At 38.0% G+C, this 19643-nt stretch overlaps 2 long non-coding RNA genes across 2 annotated transcripts; both read left to right on the top strand.

Annotated features, from left to right (window-relative positions):
• Positions 1-5630: 5630 nt before the first annotated feature.
• On the top strand, positions 5631-7580 carry LOC143419575 (uncharacterized). The gene is made up of 4 exons (XR_013099683.1): positions 5631-5970; positions 6336-6389; positions 6487-6712; positions 6816-7580. It is a non-coding gene; the product is annotated as an uncharacterized LOC143419575 (long non-coding RNA).
• An 8334-nt stretch (positions 7581-15914) lies between these two features.
• LOC143419039 (uncharacterized) lies at positions 15915-18235 on the top strand. The gene is made up of 3 exons (XR_013099008.1): positions 15915-16054; positions 17142-17230; positions 17370-18235. It is a non-coding gene; the product is annotated as an uncharacterized LOC143419039 (long non-coding RNA).
• Positions 18236-19643: the final 1408 nt, after the last annotated feature.

Here is a 19643-nt window from a genome sequence, read left to right as displayed (position 1 = left end):
TCAGTGAAGACTGATATTAGCTTCTATTATCTACATTTTCATCAAACTAATAATTGCATCCTGTTTAAGATAAACGTCATGTTCCTTAGTGACACATATTGAGATCCCTTGTTCCACTGGATTAAAATTTAGCTGTTGCTCTTTCTTTACACATTACTATAGTGAATCATGGCCACAGCTCATGATGGCTTTCTTTTCTCTAGTTATACACGCCAAGTTTCTGAAATGAGTAGACGATGTCAGAGTTAATAAAGTTTGAGTTGAGTTTAAATTTAGTTTAAAATGTTGAACATGCTTCCTGGAATAGGGCCTGGTTAGAAGAAGTCCCAAACACAGATGAAGTGAAGGGAGCCAAATCCAGGGAAACACACGAGACACTAGAGACAGAAAAAAGAATGAGAATAAAATCAAAACTCAATATTATCACAAAAATCAGACCTAAACATGACAACAACAGAGCAGAGGTGGAACAGTACTGTTTATATAATATTTGATATTATTTATTTAAAAACTTAAAATAAGGAAACTTGTGTTTGGTTGATTAATCCTTTGCTGTAAAAAAGCTTCTTGGCAATAAACCTTGGTGTTGGAAAACCTAGTTATCTCCCTGTAAATGATGCCAAAAACTTGCCAAATCTTCTTTGCCAATGCCAAACAGCTTTATTCTGCTTATGACTCTTATTTTGAGTTTATCGTACCTCAGGTGTTGACAATCAGGTGCCCTATTGGCATCACATCTAGGCCCCTTTTCTTTTAGATTTCTTTTAGATTTTTGATCGACTCACCACAGATCTCCATGGCTGGTTTCTCCTAGACTGGTTTTCCACACACCCCGGAAAACCAGCCTGAGATCAACTGGTTTTCCGAGGTGTGTGGTTGTTGTGATAGCAACACGTCCGAGCGTAATTAATATGTGACATGAATGCTACAACAAAGGTGGAGTTCAAGGCAAGAATATACCTGCTGCTCGGTCTGTGGCTTTTTGTCAGACTTGAGGGACCACAGTGTTGTTTTTTGTTGCCATTTCCCTCGTTACTGGGTTTCAAAAATGGCGGTTTTGATTTTTGTGAAAAGGTCTCTCATGACTCATTGAGTGACACTACTGACCAGCCAGTCGATGGCTGGCGACGTCACATTTTCGCACCTTTAGCTGCTCTATTTCCATGTTGTGGACCCAAAAAAACAGGGTTTGACCTTTGGTTTCATTCTATAATACTGGAGTTGAAGGTTTGAGAGTGTTTGACCTCTTAAGCCCCAACGCCCCCTGATACGGGGGCAAAAGGCAGGAGATCAGGTAGGCTTGGGGCTTAAGAGGTTAAACAAGAGAGAAAAGTATGAAAATGTTCATGCCTGTCTGAGAAAAGTGTAGCATGTAGTGAGGGGTTTTACAGCCTTTAAACATCTATAATAATTGTAAAAAATAAAGCTGGCTACTTCGCGGATTTCACCTATTTTTGGAAAGTAACTCCCGGGATAAACGAGGGACCACTGTACTTACTGAATACACTTGAACCCATGTGAGAGCTTGGTTCTCCTGTTTGTGCTGGAGTGACCAACACAACCTCATTGGCTGACTTGCAACAATAATGGTTGAAGAATGGGCTGGCCAACAGTAGCAAGTGATCAAACTGGTTACCAGCATGAGGAGGAGGTACCGGGCTGGTGTGGCTGTGTGTTGTGTGTATTATATTTTCCACATGCTACTGAAACTGCTGTTTGTTAAATGAAGAAGTTGTTAGGTAGTCAGCATATCTTGTGTCTTCACACAACCAATCAATCTAATAAACAACACCAAATGAGAGTCAAAAGCAGAATGAGCTGCTTGGCAGCAGCAAAGAAGATTTAGCTTTTTCATGGGCACAGCCCACATACTCGACTCTAGAGTTCAACCCACAAATGCACAGTTTAAGGGGGAATAAACAGGCTTTCCAAAGGTATAAGATGTATTGCCAAGATGCATTGTACAAAAAATTTATAATAATAACCAAACACACATTTGCTTACTTTTTATGCCAAGTTTATTTAGCAACATTTGCCTGTTTTACATCATCGCCTTGCTCAAACTCCCAAACTCATTCTCAAGGTTTACCAAGTAGCAGCGGTCCCCAGCCTTGTCCGTGAGTCGTTTGGTACCGGGCAGCGAGAGTTGAGGCTCAGGTGTGAAATGTATGGTTTTCAGGGTTTCTATCGGTTTCCAGCGTTATTTTGTTATCATTTTTATCATTAACTCGGTTTTCCTGGGTCTTTTTACGTGTGTTATGAATAACACTTCTATTTTTCAGTAGTGATACTACTTTTATTTTGTTGTATTTATCCACGACACCTTAAAGGTCCGTGGCGCAAAAAAGGTTGGGGACCGCTGCCTTATAGCATTGTTAGGCACTAAAACTGATTCAAGTGACATTTCAATTGAAGCAACAACAAAATTTGATTAAATAACAGACAATGGGAAAGAAATATATTCAAAAGAAAAACAATTTTTCTGACACTGGAAGGTTCAGAGCATTCCTTTTCATCATATTATACCTAAACAGGACCTCTCTGTCTGTGTTCTTTGTAATACAGTTTCCGAGATATCTCTCAATTGAATGAAGGTGTGCACTCTGTATAGTGTTCCTGTTGCCTCTCTTATGGCAGATTTACTGAACACTTTGTCTGCTGTAGCCTGTCTGAGGCACTGATTCACAATGCTTTTGAACATTGCTTTCTAGTGTGCAACTATTGCCTGTACATTGCGTGTACATGATTTATCATGTGAGTATTAGAAGTTTCACTCTGAAGTGTGAACAAACCTCTCATTAACTTCAAATGCAAATTAGACTGTCTCTCTAGATTTTAGATCTAGATTTTTTTGCCGCTGGAACACCTGGATAGGTTAATCTGAAGCTTTCATTGCTAAGTAGCTGCACTATGTGGGCCAGTCTGTTAGGGTCAGACAATTGTATTTTTTTTATTGTGATATTGTATATCATTTACATTATCAGACTGCTAATTGATGTGCTTATTACTGATGACTGGACAGAGGGTAACAGCTGGCATAATTCATAAATGTTAGCATAGCTCATCTAACAGCACATGTACTGTGTTTTTGGTTCATTTTGTCAGATGCATATACCTGTGAAGAACTATACAAGTGCATTAATTTCTCTGTTTTAAAACTGAGAATATTATATGTTATACTTAGGATTAAGAATGCCAGACTACAAATGTAGCTGCCAAAGGACTGGGAGGAAAAATGAATACAACAAACATAAAAAGCTGTGAAGTAATAAAAGGAGCATTAAAGTATTCCAGATAAAATGCTGTGACAGACCACAGGGTGATACTTTTTAAATCTCCCTTCAGGCATTGGGTGAATGGCTAGCCTGTCCAATGTGAATAAATTAGAGGATAGTTTTATATTTTATACTGAATGAGCCAAGATGAACTTGGAATAGGAAATCAAATGGCAAATCCCTTTGGCTGATGCAGAAAACAAAGAATACTGTGTGCATATTCTTTGACGTTTTTCTCTGAATATTTTTTAAGATTCCTGGAAGCACAATTAGACATATCCAGAATGGCTAACTGATGGTTCAACAATCCTGATCCCTAAGGATTCCCTAGTTCAACTAGGCCAATTATCTGCCTCAGCTCCTGTCAGGCGTCAGATACCCTGCTGGGATTATAAACATAAGCGGACACATAAGCCAATGACATCTAAATATGAAAGCTCATAGCATGCATGGAGTCCAGCACCATGTAAGACTGTATGCTAAGCTGAAGGACTAGTGAGTTTCAGAACCTCGATCTAGGGTGAAACAACAAACAATGAATACATCTATAACATGACCAAAACTGATCACGTGCTTAGTGAATACCTAAGACAGCAGAAACCTGAGAAAGGAGCAAGAAGAGGAACAGACCCATGCACAGTATGTACCACTGTCAGACAGAAGAAAGTTTCTGATATCAAATATCTGTCATTAACTCTGTAATGTCACCACAGTGCTCCATGATCTCACTTAAGTGTAAACATGGACCTAAATTTGAAAGTTTAAAAAATGTCATCTGGATGAGACAAACTGTATTACTGACACAGTCACAAATATTGTGCAGGATGAAAACATTCTGTAAGGACTAGGTGAGAAATGCTTCTTTAAACCTCATAATGTTAAGAGACTTTTAAAGCACAAATTTGCAGTAAATGTAAAATTTGCTCATGCTCACCTGTCTGTGTTTAAGAGATATGGTGGACTGTGGCAAAGTGTCTGCAGCTTTAAGGAGGGATTATGTTTTTTTTTAGACATTACTGTAATAACAGCATTTGGAATCAATCTTTTATTCAAACATGAGAGGTAACCTTGCCAAAGAAAAGCAATTAAATTGACAAAATTAAACTGTGACAGTAGGGTGTCTTGTAGCAACTATAAAATGAGTTTGGTTGTTGTTTTTAAAGCTGTCTCAGAATTTAGATGCTTAAGTTGCTTTGGGAGTTGCTAAGCACTTTACTGTGCAACGACAACATTGATGACTATAAGAGAGTGATATTATACCCCTCTCGTCAAAAAAAGTGACAGGTTACTTCCGGAGCTCATTAATTATTCATGAGCTCCGGAAGTCCGGAAGTAGGAAGTAATTAAATTATCCCCTAATTAAATTAGCCCCTAATTAAATTAGCTCCGGAAGTCCGGAAGTAGGAAGTAATTAAATAATAAAAATATGATATTAATAAAAATATGATATTCATAAAAATATGATATTCATAAAAATATGATATTCATAAAAATATAATTGATTATTTAGAAAGTTTCTTATATATCAAAATAGCATTCTTTTATTTCTTTAAGCAATTAAAAAATTTATTTATTTTTTTATGCTCAAAAAACGCCATCTGGTGGTGGGTCAGTGTGTGCGCGCGCCCGCGCGCGCCCGAGGCTGTGTGTCTGGGCGCGCGGGGGCGCGCCCGTGTCTCCGGACCGTGCTCTCTCGGGCTCTGTGCTCATGTGTTTAAAAATGTATTAAACCATATTAAAATTGTTTAGTTAAACTTGTGCTTTTGTAACGTTCAGTATGGCCACAAACACATGCTGCATGCCTTGGGGGAAAACTTTATTTAGATTTATATGCATTTGTAGATTTAGAATAAAACTCATACTCAGAAAAAACAACTCGCGATCCCCGCAGCCCCCTTAACCTAATCCTTAGATACATAAGCAGGGAAATCTCCTTAAAAAACCCTCCGCTATTTCTCCAAAACCCTACAATAAAAACTCCTTAAAAAACCCTCCGCTATTTCTCCAAAACCCTACAATAACTTGTTAGGGTACCCCCTCTATTCCCAAAACCTTATATTCGATAACAGGGAAAATCCTGAAAAAATCCTTAGTCTTTTTTCTCAAATTCAGCGCCCCGCGGCTCCCTTCATGCTCAGCCAAACAAAGCCAAAACTCCTTTTAAAAATTTCTCCGCGATTTCTCCAAAACCCCTAGAATAACTTGTTAGCTACCCCTCTATTCCCAAAAAAAAAGCGCTATAATCCAAAAACATTGGGAAAGCTCCTTACTCTTTTTTCTTCAAAAACTTGCCTCTTGCTAGCTACCTCTAAAGTTCTACCTCGCTCTTAATCGCACCGACCCGCAACAGCTTCCAGAGCACAATTTTTTCCTGCTTGTTCGCTCCCCGCTCTGCTCCCGAATGCGCTGCTTACCTCGTTTGAAAATTCCCCCCTTAGACCAACTCCGCCTCACTGCGCCCCGCTGCCAATCACATAACCCTTGCACCGCTCCCTTCGCACCCCGGTTAGCCAATCCACTCCAGGTCTGATTTTACGATCTCCCGCTGATGTTAAGACTATCTTCGAACCCCCAGAAGACCCCTGCCTTCAGCCATATCAACAACTGGAACCGCTCAGACTGCTTGCGACTTCGCATAGGGAGCGGCCGATTTCAACAGCAACTTGCGTCTCTTTCCTTATCCGCATATCATTCGGTAAGTGTTAATCTTGCTCTCTAACTACATTTTTGCATTTTCCTTTTTACCATTCTGTCAATCCTTTCATTTAAATAAATAAATAAATATCACAATGGTTTGTAACAGGTACAATACACCATCCATCCATCCATTCGCCTCCACTTATCCTTTTCTCAGGCTCGCGCAGTGCGCTGGAGCCTATCCCACGTGCAATACACTTTAAAATATATATAAGCTCCACTTTTAACCCCCGTAAAAGTTTATACATTACATGTCTACATCACCTATCATGGCCTCATCGGGTATCTCATTTTTTCTCACTCTTGTTCATATAATGTTTATATTTTTACTGTTTGTAAATACTCGATGTTATTTCTTTTCAGACTCTGAGATAAACCTGCTCAACTCCTCTTTTTTTGAGTCTCTCGATCGAATTGGTAGGTTTGGTTCATTCTTGTTCCCCTTCTTAACAGCTAATTGTACAAGAAAAACAAAACATTTACCCTCTTTTTTCATTTTTATCAAACTTTCTAGATATCTCTGACTTGGACACCTTTATTGGTACGAGTTCCCCGAATTATTCACCACCAGTGCTTGTGCGATCCACAGGAAAGAATATTCGTCTCTCCACACGGGACAGAGAGTATTTGCTCTCTACGCTAGATCGCCCTGCTTCATCTGGCCCCAGTTCCATTCCCGTCGGAGCTTGTTCTCTCCCGCAACCCTCTGGGAAAAACTTGCGCCTGTCCGCCGGGGACAGGCAAGATTTGCTATATCATCTTGTTATTGTTATGTTATGCTTCTTTGATATTTTGCTAGTTTGCGTGTTTTAAAACTCTTTTTGTTTTTCTTTATATTTTTAGACCCAGATGTGTTAACCTGATCCCTGCGAAACACCAGCTCTGCGTGGATTTTGACCGCGAGTGACCGGATGTTGTTTCCGGCCTGAGGTTGCCTGAAATGCCGTGAGGCTCGTTTGAAAGATTGCGCCCGAGACCAACTCCGCCTCCAAGGCATGCCTACCTTTAGCTGCCACCAGTGAGATATCAGAGCCGGGCTCCACATATCCAATCAGGAGCACGAGCAAGACAGCTTTTGCAGACTCTCCAGAAATATACAAGTCCTTACCAACTGCTCTGCAACCCAGTGTTTCTGGTCCCCTCACTAACATCGCTTTTTGAGATATTTTTTATGAACCACCAAAAAAGCAATTTTACCCAACAGACTGGGTCTGAGGGCAGCAGCGGGGACAAATGATTGAAGCGACGGACATTTCATGGCTGGTCTTGCATAATCGTGAGTTATTATGTCATATGGTGATAAGTACATAGTTTTGCAAGAGGCATACAAGCACTGTGGAAAAAGTAATCATAAAACTGTTTTTGTGAACACCCTACGTTATGCTTTAAAAAATGTGATACATGTAATGTGATCATCAAAGAACATGATTTTTTTTTTAAAAAAACGTTTATTCTTATGCTTTTAAAGTATGTCAGATTATCTTAAAACACTTATTTGTATGTTATAATGTTTTTCTTACACCATGTGTAATTTTTATAGACACCTTATTCATTGTATCAATGTGTAATTATGTATCTTTTGATAAATAAATAAAATATTTAATCTTGTATTTGTGTACTTTCTGGTGATTCAATAAAAAATTAGTCACATATCGCTCTGATAAACACAGATGGCTGAAAGAAATGTTTGATGGAACAAAGGAAACAAGTGTCTTGCTGCTAAACTTTTAAGTCACCAGTTTAAATGAGAAAGTCTGTATGTAAAACATGAAAAACTCCATATCAGTGATATCTACAAAGGTGTACTCATTTCTTTGTAATGGTACTTTACTGTTCCAATGAAACAAAAAGAAAATCTCATTTTTAAAGTACATTTTTCGGCCATCCTGACCTATTTTCAGGGGCAAGAATGTTGATGTTAGACTGTGTTTTAAATCAGGTTGTGATCTTAAACTAACTATCACAGCACTGATTTCAGTTGTAATGTCAATTAGAATCCCAATTTGGCTTTTCTCCAGTCAGTGTTATGGTGAAATTTAACTTGTTCTTTTGTGTAATTGCACATGGCCCAGCAAAGGACCCCTTAGTAAACTGTACAGCATAAGTTTTCAATTCACTTTTGTCAGAAAACTTCACAGTATGAGAAGTTACAGCACAGTTTCTCCAAACGTGTGGTTCTTTTTCAGCCAGCGTGCTTTTAGAGCATCTACATTAGCTCATGTAGTAAAAGTACAATCAGTAAGTGTACTTTAACATTTGAGATTCTGAGTCACTCTTGCTTAGATCATGTGAACTATATCATGAACCTTTTTTTGTATAATGCATCAAACGTGTGTGTATTTAGCTATATAAATATGCTCAAGAGTCTATTGTATGTTTGTCATGCAATTAAAAATTCAAAAATATAATTTTTAAATCAGTAACTTTGCAAATTTAGAGGAAATGTTTTTGGATAACAAATGTGTCACATTTTCAACAGGGTTTGAATAATCAGCGTTAACACAGAGACATTTATGCGCTGGGTATAACAGACATCCTTACCTTGGAGCAGAGAAACACGGTGTATTGTTGCTTTTCTCTATTGTATAAGCAGCGCCCGACTGTCAGAAACGCTCTGTGCGGGTAGCAAAGTCGGATCCGACGCACATCCAGGAATCCGTGTGAAAGAAAGGTCTCGCTGCAGCTAGGCTCTCAGGATAGTCAGGCTTTTATTTATATTTGCATTCTGGTGCGTTAAAGCAGCCTCTGTGTCCCGCTTGGATCCTCATTCCGAAAATTCAGATATTTAAATAAAATGGTGAATTGGCTAGTGATGAGGAGCCACTTAGATCCGTAAAATGAGGTTTGATTAAATTAAACTCTTATGAACAGCTATGAACTCTACCTCTCTGCTGATGTGTTCCAAACAAGCAATGTTTTCTACACGTCCAAACTGTGTGCTAACTACCTCACACCGCTGTGTCTGGGATCCGAAAAAATAAAAAGTTAAAACGCTATACCTTGCGGCAGTTGTGAAGTGCTGAGGAAACTACTGTGTGTCTGATGGGGTGTTTTTATATAGGTGGACTTGGTTTCAGTTGGCCTCTGACATGATAAGATAAAATAAAGGAAACTGATTGTAATGGAACTACAGTGCTGGGATGCTCTTGATAAGGGAGCCTCTTTTATTGTTTTATGACTTGTTTTGCTGACTGTTGAGGGCAACAACGCTCACCTGCTAAATCCAACAGAACACCACTGGGACATTATGTTTCACTCCATCTGACTGTGCAGGAGCTCAGTGTTGGGTATGGTAAATGGTCTGTTTCATATTTAGTGCTTTTAGACTCTTCCTGGTTGTTGATGTTTGTTTCTAAAGATGTTGTTGATGAGACTTTGCAGAAAGCAGCTTCACCTCTGATCACACACACACACACACACACACACACACACACACACACACACTCAACTCCACTCACTCACCTGGAGGATCAACACTCAGGCTAATGATGCTGATGTGGTTATTGCTCTGGGGAGTTAGCAGGTGAGCTAAATCATGTGTAACATGTGAATTTCCTGAGTGTGGCATTAATAAAGTCTGTGTCTATGTCAAAGCTGACGTTTAAATTCCTTTTTAAATTTACCAACATTTCTGATTTGCGGTTAAGACTGTGACATGTTTTCACCATTTGAAAGCCAGAAGAGTGATCACTCTTGAAGCCTGGTTGCTGCAGAATACTAGGACTACTAGTACTAGTTCTAGTACTACTGCTACTCCACAAAGCACATTGTTCAGGAATTTCACAAATTTGCTTACGTCTAATGTGTTGGCTTACAGGTAAACTTGTTTTGCAGATGGATAGGTTGAAAACTTCCAGCATCACATAATGTTTTCCGATCAGTAGGTTTGGAGTAAAAAAGAACTGGACATATATTTGTCTTCTTTGGGCTACTTTTATGTCAAGAAAGTTAACTTATTTAGAACTGTGATCAAGGATAACACATAAACCCTTGCAAATGTGATGGTAAAAGAGTCTAACATCTAGGTGTTACATGGTGTTGCAGGTGATAAAGATCCATAAACTACTTCCATTTGTTTAGAGGTGATTGCCAGTTTTGTTGGGATTTTTAGAGATACAGAGATCCTGTTCTGCTTTACTTAAAAAAAAAAAAAAGGATTTTCAGAGCTGTTGATATATTAATCAGTGTTCATAGAAACATGGATCAACCCTGTTTTGACAGTGAGAGTGTTACATTGTGACAGTTTCCATAAAAGTCTGCAAATTCTCTGAACAGGTAGCCATGAAGCAGCCATTTTTTTAAAAGATTAATTAAACTTAATATTATTTGTATGGCCATATCACAACAACAGCATAGCCTTAAACCAGGTTTGGAGTAAAGAGAACTGGACATATAGTTTCTTTTTTGGGTTACTTTGAAGTGAAGAAAGTTAACTTGTTTAGAACTGTTATCAAGGATAACACGTAAAACGTTGAACGTTTCAATATAAAAAGTGTACAAACTCCAGAAAAGTGGCAACTGAGGTGGCAAAATTGCAGGCAATTTTCACTTAAGTAGAAGTACAGCTGCTAGTGTCAAAAACACTCGAGTAAAAGCTTGATAAAGTATCGGGTCAGAAATGTGCTCAAATTGAGGAAGTCAAAGTAGTAACCTAACTGAAACTTGTGCTATAATAAAAAAATAAAATAATATTAGTAGAAAGGACTACAAACTTAGTCTGGTGGTAAAAGGCACAAAGGCCTCAGGGGGACATTTGGCAGCCAGGGTTAGAGCTCAGACAGCTGGAGCCTGGGGGTTGGGGCTAACAACACTGACTGGTAAAAGAATCTAACATCCAAGTGTTACATGGTGTTGCAGGTGACAAAAAGCCATAAACCACTGTTTAGAGGTTGTTGTGGAAGTTTTCCGTTTAATAAAGCCTGCAGACAAGCGATGAGCGGTAGCTAACATTCTTTAATCAAGACAAAGAACAGAAATCAAGCTTGGTGAGGGACTGCCATCGCTGGGGCAGAGGGTGAGCAGAGTCTCTCACTGAGCCTAGCATGGCTCTCAGTTTTGTCTTTCCCGCAAAGAAAGTTTCACACTGCCTTGCTATCTTTTACAGTGGAGAAAAGACAAAAAGACTCTTCCTGTGGAGTTGTCTGCTTCCCCCCAACTTCCTTACCAGACCCCACTATCTGTTAAACTGTTTAAATGGAGTGTGAGGCAGACATGCTAAAACAGTGACCTAAAAGCATTACCAATAAACAATGGGATCAATACATAAATGAAAGAAATGCAGCTGATAAAAAAGCCATAAACTACTTTCATTTGTTTAGTGGTGATTGCCAGTTTAGTTGGGTTTTTTTGAGACACAGAGAGTGAGAGATCCTGTCCTACATTACTTTAAAAAAGAAGATATTTTCAGAGCTGTTGATATATGAAGCTCTGAGCATTGAGTGTTGCATTGTGAGAGTTTCAGTAAAAAGCCTGCAAATTATTGCATTTATACTGGAGAGCAAAGAAAAATTAAATTCTACTTGTACTATGGAAAATCAGTTTCATAAAAGCTACATAAACAGAGCTGAAGAAGACTGCGTTTGTAAAACTAGCGGTAACGTGAGAGAATTATAAGTTATAAGACTGTTTCTGCTATCGATACAATTTGTGTTGTTAATCCTAAATGATTCACGGTGACAACATCATAAGAACAAGGTCATTTTACTCCACACACACACACATTTGGAAAATCACATAGTTTGACCATAAAAATTCCCAGAATAATTAGTATTTGAGATTGCTGAAGCAACATCACTAAAGAAAAATATCCTTGCATGTCACTTTCGTTTAAAAATATAAAAAATGTGAAGTTTTTTTTTTGTAAAACATAAAAACAACAAAACTTAAGACCTTAAGAATCTCCTTATGAATGTTGTGAATATCTAGATCATTGGTGTTTGGATTTGAGGGTCAACAGGGCGAACACTGAGGCTGGGTATTAGAAATACAACATGGCAACATGAGACATGTTAACTCTGAGAACACTAACATCTAGATTAAGGTGTGAGAGGTAAATACATAACAGAAGCTAAAAAGGAGTTGCTTGTCTCTAGATTAGTTAAAATAAATTGAAAATAAACTGATTTGAACACGTTTAATGCATTATACAAAAAAAGGTTCATGATATAGTTCACATGATCTAAGCAAGAGTGACTCGGAATCTCAAATGTTAAAGTACACTTACTGATTGTACTTTTACTACATGAGCTAATGTAGATGCTCTAAAAGCACGCTGGCTGAAAAAGAACCACACGTTTGGAGAAACTGTGCTGTAACTTCTCATACTGTGAAGTTTTCTGACAAAAGTGAATTGAAAACTTATGCTGTACAGTTTACTAAGGGGTCCTTTGCTGGGCCATGTGCAATTACACAAAAGAACAAGTTAAATTTCACCATAACACTGACTGGAGAAAAGCCAAATTGGGATTCTAATTGACATTACAACTGAAATCAGTGCTGTGATAGTTAGTTTAAGATCACAACCTGATTTAAAACACAGTCTAACATCAACATTCTTGCCCCTGAAAATAGGTCAGGATGGCCGAAAAATGTACTTTAAAAATGAGATTTTCTTTTTGTTTCATTGGAACAGTAAAGTACCATTACAAAGAAATGAGTACACCTTTGTAGATATCACTGATATGGAGTTTTTCATGTTTTACATACAGACTTTCTCATTTAAACCATGGTGACTTAAAAGTTTAGCAGCAAGACACTTGTTTCCTTTGTTCCATCAAACATTTCTTTCAGCCATCTGTGTTTATCAGAGCGATATGTGACTAATTTTTTATTGAATCACCAGAAAGTACACAAATACAAGATTAAATATTTTATTTATTTATCAAAGATACATAATTACACATTGATACAATGAATACGGTGTCTATAAAAATTACACATGGTGTAAGAAAAACATTATAACATACAAATAAGTGTTTTAAGATAATCTGACATACTTTAAAAGCATAAGAATAAAAGTTTTTTTTTTTAAATCATGTTCTTTGATGATCACATTACATGTATCACATTTTTTAAAGCATAACGTAGGGTGTTCACAAAAACAGTTTTATGATTACTTTTTCCACAGTGCTTGTATGCCTCTTGCAAAACTATGTACTTATCACCATATGACATAATAACTCACGATTATGCAAGACCAGCCATGAAATGTCCGTCGCTTCATTACAATCATTTGTCCCCGCTGCTGCCCTCAGACCCAGTCTGTGGGGTAAAATTGCTTTTTTGGTGGTTCATAAAAAATATCTCAAAAAGCGATGTTAGTGAGGGGACCAGAAACACTGGGTTGCAGAGCAGTTGGTAAGGACTTGTATATTTCTGGAGAGTCTGCAAAAGCTGTCTTGCTCGTGCTCCTGATTGGATATGTGGAGCCCGGCTCTGATATCTCACTGGTGGCAGCTAAAGGTAGGCATGCCTTGGAGGCGGAGTTGGTCTCGGGCGCAATCTTTCAAACGAGCCTCACGGCATTTCAGGCAACCTCAGGCCGGAAACAACATCCGGTCACTCGCGGTCAAAATCCACGCAGAGCTGGTGTTTCGCAGGGATCAGGTTAACACATCTGGGTCTAAAAATATAAAGAAAAACAAAAAGAGTTTTAAAACACGCAAACTAGCAAAATATCAAAGGAGCATAACATAACAATAACAAGATGATATGAGATACCCGATGAGGCCATGATAGGTGATGTAGACATGTAATGTATAAACTTTTACGGGGGTTAAAAGTGGAGCTTATATATATTTTAAAGTGTATTGCACGTGGGATAGGCTCCAGCGCACTGCGCGAGCCTGAGAAAAGGATAAGTGGAGGCGAATGGATGGATGGATGGTGTATTGTACCTGTTACAAACCATTGTGATATTTATTTATTTATTTAAATGAAAGGATTGACAGAATGGTAAAAAGGAAAATGCAAAAATGTAGTTAGAGAGCAAGATTAACACTTACCGAATGATATGCGGATAAGGAAAGAGACGCAAGTTGCTGTTGAAATCGGCCGCTCCCTATGCGAAGTCGCAAGCAGTCTGAGCGGTTCCAGTTGTTGATATGGCTGAAGGCAGGGGTCTTCTGGGGGTTCGAAGATAGTCTTAACATCAGCGGGAGATCGTAAAATCAGACCTGGAGTGGATTGGCTAACCGGGGTGCGAAGGGAGCGGTGCAAGGGTTATGTGATTGGCAGCGGGGCGCAGTGAGGCGGAGTTGGTCTAAGGGGGGAATTTTCAAACGAGGTAAGCAGCGCATTCGGGAGCAGAGCGGGGAGCGAACAAGCAGGAAAAAATTGTGCTCTGGAAGCTGTTGCGGGTCGGTGCGATTAAGAGCGAGGTAGAACTTAGACTCTGCGTAGAATTTTAGAGGTAGCTAGCAAGAGGCAAGTTTTTGAAGAAAAAAGAGTAAGGAGCTTTCCCAATGTTTTTGGATTATAGCGCTTTTTTTGGGGGGAATAGAGGGGTAGCTAACAAGTTATTCTAGGGGTTTTGGAGAAATCGCGGAGAAATTTTTAAAAGGAGTTTTGGCTTTGTTTGGCTGAGCATGAAGGGAGCCGCGGGGCGCTGAATTTGAGAAAAAAGACTAAGGATTTTTTCAGGATTTTCCCTGTTATCGAATATAAGGTTTTGGGAATAGAGGGGGTACCCTAACAAGTTATTGTAGGGTTTTGGAGAAATAGCGGAGGGTTTTTTAAGGAGTTTTCCCTGCTTATGTATCTAAGGATTAGGTTAAGGGGGCTGCGGGGATCGCGAGTTGTTTTTTCTGAGTATGAGTTTTATTCTAAATCTACAAATGCATATAAATCTAAATAAAGTTTTCCCCCAAGGCATGCAGCATGTGTTTGTGGCCATACTGAACGTTACAAAAGCACAAGTTTAACTAAACAATTTTAATATGGTTTAATACATTTTTAAACACATGAGCACAGAGCCCGAGAGAGCACGGTCCGGAGACACGGGCGCGCCCCCGCGCGCCCAGACACACAGCCTCGGGCGCGCGCGGGCGCGCGCACACACTGACCCACCACCAGATGGCGTTTTTTGAGCATAAAAAAATAAATAAATTTTTTAATTGCTTAAAGAAATAAAAGAATGCTATTTTGATATATAAGAAACTTTCTAAATAATCAATTATATTTTTATGAATATCATATTTTTATGAATATCATATTTTTATGAATATCATATTTTTATGAATATCATATTTTTATTATTTAATTACTTCCTACTTCCGGACATCCGGAGCTAATTTAATTAGGGGCTAATTTAATTAGGGGATAATTTAATTACTTCCTACTTCCGGACTTCCGGAGCTCATGAATAATTAATGAGCTCCGGAAGTAACCTGTCACTTTTTTTGACGAAAGGGGTATAATATCACTCTCTACTATATTAAAAACTTGGCAACTACAGTTCTCGGCATCATTCCTTGCTCTCTGTTCAAAGTTCTGATGGTTTATTCATTACAGCAAGTTTAATAACATATGTAAACATTCTATATCATGAATCGGTACACATACAGTCACTGGACACTTACTACTTCACTTTTTTACTACCTTCCCGGACATACCTGGATTTAATACCTGTTTTCCTTCAGAGTAGAAAACTCTTTTTGGAACAGATTCAACAAGGTGCAGGAAAAATTCCCCAGAGACTTTTTTCCTTATTGACATGATAACATAACACATTTGCTGCCACACTCTAAGAAATGATACATTGATGTTGCTAGCATTATGTAAACGTTTTATGTTAAAATTAATGTCACAATTGATTTTTAACTCTAAACACAAGGATATTGTTTTGATTTTAATTAATAACACAATATTTCAATACAACAAAATGCAGTACATTAAATTCAACGTAAAAAGTTCATTTAAAATGAACAGCACTTTAATTTGAAGAGGATTGTCCTAACAGGCTCTCCATACTTCTCAGTTTGCACATGTGCAGTGTGGAAGTTTGAACAACTGCCATTTTCAACCGAAACTTGCATCATGCTCAGAAGCCTGGATAAAATCCATTGCCATTTGAGGATTATTCGGTAAGTACAACCATTTAAGGATGACATATTTGGTTAATGTGTACTAAATGATAAACATCCGACATTTTCGGGAGTACTTCTGTATGTTTTATTTTAAAACAAATGATGTCTGGTAATTTTTTTTTTTTTAGCATTCTAGCTTGTATGCCTCTCACAGGTGTTATTAGTCAGGCATTTAACAAATATTATTGGGCCCACTTCGGTGTAATTTCCCAAAATGTTTTACGATTCATGTTAAGCTGCAACTTGCCTACTAAGAACTGCAGCTTTAAAATTACTCCCAACATCTACCGCGCATGCTCCCTGGTGTCAGTAATGAGCACCAGGAGCGCCAGCGATCCGATCCGTTTGAAGAATGAAATATATGTATAGTGTATTTTAGAAACATGCATCAAATAAGTTGCTACATTGTTTGAAGGAATTCTACCCCGTGTTGATATCTGGTTTAGTGTTAATATCAGTGATTAAAGTGTAAGACATGCATTTATCTTGTGTCATTAAAATGCAGCATTATGTGTAATACAGCTATATGTAATGCATTTAACTCCTTGTATCAGTTCCATTGATTATCAAAGTGACAATTTGTGTGTTCCCCCTTCATTTTATGTTGGTCAGCTAGTTCTGTCTGTCAGTAGATGCAACAAAAGTGGCTCAGATGTGATTGTGGTTACTGTTATCTTTTATTGTAACTCTTGTTATCGTAATAAATACCAGAAAATATTGTGATAGGATTTTGAATCCATATTGCCGAGTTCTAATCTTCTATTTCATTTTAACATTTTTAGGGGTACAATTGATAATTATATTGTTGAACAGTCTAGAATTGATTAAAGCAAAAGTGAAAGCTTTCATGTATTGTCAAAAATGAAAAGCTTCTAGTTTTGTGTTCATATATTTGTTGATCTGACTCAGAAGAATCAGTGCCTAACCAATCATTAACCTCACTGAATGTCACTAATGTGAGTTGTCAAACATTGTTTAATTACTCATCGCTAATCACTCATCTGTTAATATTTTTGACTTTGGTTTGGGAAGAGGTGGAAAAGAACCAAAATCTTGTCTCACATTGAGTTCTTATCTCCACCAGAATATCAGCATTGATGTTCGACGGGAATGCGTCCTAAAAACTGTGTCTACTTAAATAAAAAGCCAGATGACCTGTTCAAGGAATTCTTGGTAAGTTAGAAAAGGGGAAAGATCAGTTTGTTTGTTTGTTTGGTTTTTTTAATTTGGGATAGTAAATTGAAGGTGGGCTCATTTGTTCATATGTATCTATATGCAAGTAACTTTTTCCCCCCTTTGTTTTCATTTTAAGGATATGGATCTTAGTGCAAGAAGAGAAACGGAGCAGCTGACTTTAGGAGTCTGTGTTGTCAGACATGAAGGAGCAGACTCTGCAGATACACCTGAGGACATTGGTGTCATCATAGAAGGATACACTGTGCTGAAAGCTCTTAGTGATGTGGCAAAGGGGTGTGCCCTCCTGCTTGGACTAATCTACAGTCTAAATCTGAGGTACCCAAAGCACCTGAAATACATATTTGAATTTCTTCAGAAGGTGCTGATGGAGTTGGATGGGAACAACCTATCCATGAATGTGCAAGTTCTGAAAAACAAACTGCTTGAGTGAAACAGCCTGCACTGAACTATAGAGGACACTGAACTGGTTACAAGATTCTCAAACCCATCTCCTTGCACTTTATAAACTGTTCAGTTTGAATTCCGCAAGAACTTCTGCAAGGCCTCATACTTTTTGGCATGCTTTGTTCATGTTGAACTTTTACCACCATCCAGCTACATTGAACAAGACTGCTCCTAAGTTTGGACTTCATTTTAAGTTTTGGGGAAAAAAAAGGTTTTTTAAATATGGACAAAAATGCCACTAAAGTCATTTCTACTTGTTGTTTATAGGACTGTATTGTGAGTTTTCCATTGTACCCGAAGCAAGTTTAAATTAAGTCATGTTAATGTTAAAAATGTTGGAATCACAACACTTTCCAGTTTTAATAACTTGATTTTAACATTCTGCATTATGTCTTCCTGTACTTAATATGCACTTGCATATATGTGAAGATATTTTTGTTTAGGAAAAAGGCATTGATCTAGAATTTTGAACAGCTCAAAGTTTGCTTCAGCACATTTTACACCAAGTGTTATTAAAGTTGGGTTAACTGAATAAAATTGTGTTTAATTTATTCATTTTACTTTAAATAGAGTAAGTAATTTAATCCTATAGTTTCAGTAGAGCTCGTTTAGGGTTAGTCAATTTATCAGATGTACTTAAAATTTGTTGTTCAAATTAAATGTGTCATACATTTTAGATTTCACTAACCCAGTTGTGTGGAACCGGTTGACATAACTGGGTGGAGTAAATGCAACATCTTATTTTATAGAGTAAGTAGGGCTTGTTTTGGTTGAGTAGATTTTATTTAGTGTTGTCAATTTAAGTCAATATGTTAGTTAGATCAACATTATGATATTTAGTTAATACAACACCATTCTTGTGATTTGCATTTAATTAGCCAAAGCTTGACAGATGTACTTAAAATTTGTTGTTCAAATTAAGTGTATCATACATTTTATATTTCACTAACCCAGTTATGTGGAACCGGTTGACATAACTGGGTGGAGTAAATGCAACATTTTATTTCTTAGAGTGCACTGGACATCCATGATGGGAATCTCCTGTTACAGCATATCCCAGATATGCTCAGCTGGATTTAATTTTGTGACTTTGGGGGCTATTTGAGCACAGTGAACTGTTGAAAAAAACGAGTTCAGACTAAGATGATATGAGCTTTGCGACATGGTGTGTTATCCTGATGAAAGCAGAGGATGGATGAACTGTGGTTTTAAACAGATGCATTAGGTCAGCAGCAATACACAGGTAGGCTGTGGCATTTAAACACTACTCAGCTGGTAAGAAGCGCAGAGTGTACCAAGAAAATCTCCCACCCATCATTAAACCACAACCACTAGAAAGAGTCAGGATGGATCGATGCGTTCATGTTGCTTTCAAATTCTCACCCTACCATCTGAATGTTGAAGCAGAAACCCAGGCTCTTCATATGTCTGTGACGGTTCTCAGTCATCCAGGTCATCGTAGTCTAAGGAACTTGGAAAGAAAAGAAGAAGAAAAGAAAAGAAAGTGTACGCTTTAAAAGCGTCTGGACTTCTTTAAGTTGCTTGATACTTAAAGACGTTGCTTCTTCATACAAAGCACAATTTTTTGACAGTCTTTTATTGTCCAATTCTAGTGAGCCCAGACGAAGGAGATTCAGTTTCCTATTCGTAGCTGAGAGCAGTGACACTCAGTGTGCCTTCTGTTGTTGTTGCCATCAGTTTCAGGGTTCAACATGTGATGCATTCAAAGATGCTCTTCTACATAGCTTGGCTATAATGAATGGTCATTTGAGTTACTGTTGCTTTCCTCTCAAGTCTAAGCAGTCTGACCATTTTCTGCTGACCTCTGAGAATAACAGAGAACTGCAGCTCACTGGATATTTTCTCTATTTCAGACTTCTCTGAAATGCCCAAATGCACTGGGTTGCTTTGTTACCATATAGGCTGATTAGGTATTTGCACTAAC

The sequence above is a fragment of the Maylandia zebra genome, linkage group LG1 (assembly GCF_041146795.1).
Source record: "Maylandia zebra isolate NMK-2024a linkage group LG1, Mzebra_GT3a, whole genome shotgun sequence".
NCBI lineage: Eukaryota > Metazoa > Chordata > Actinopteri > Cichliformes > Cichlidae > Maylandia > Maylandia zebra.
Note: the sequence above shows the minus strand (reverse complement) of the source record. Positions and strands in the feature narration are given on the sequence as shown.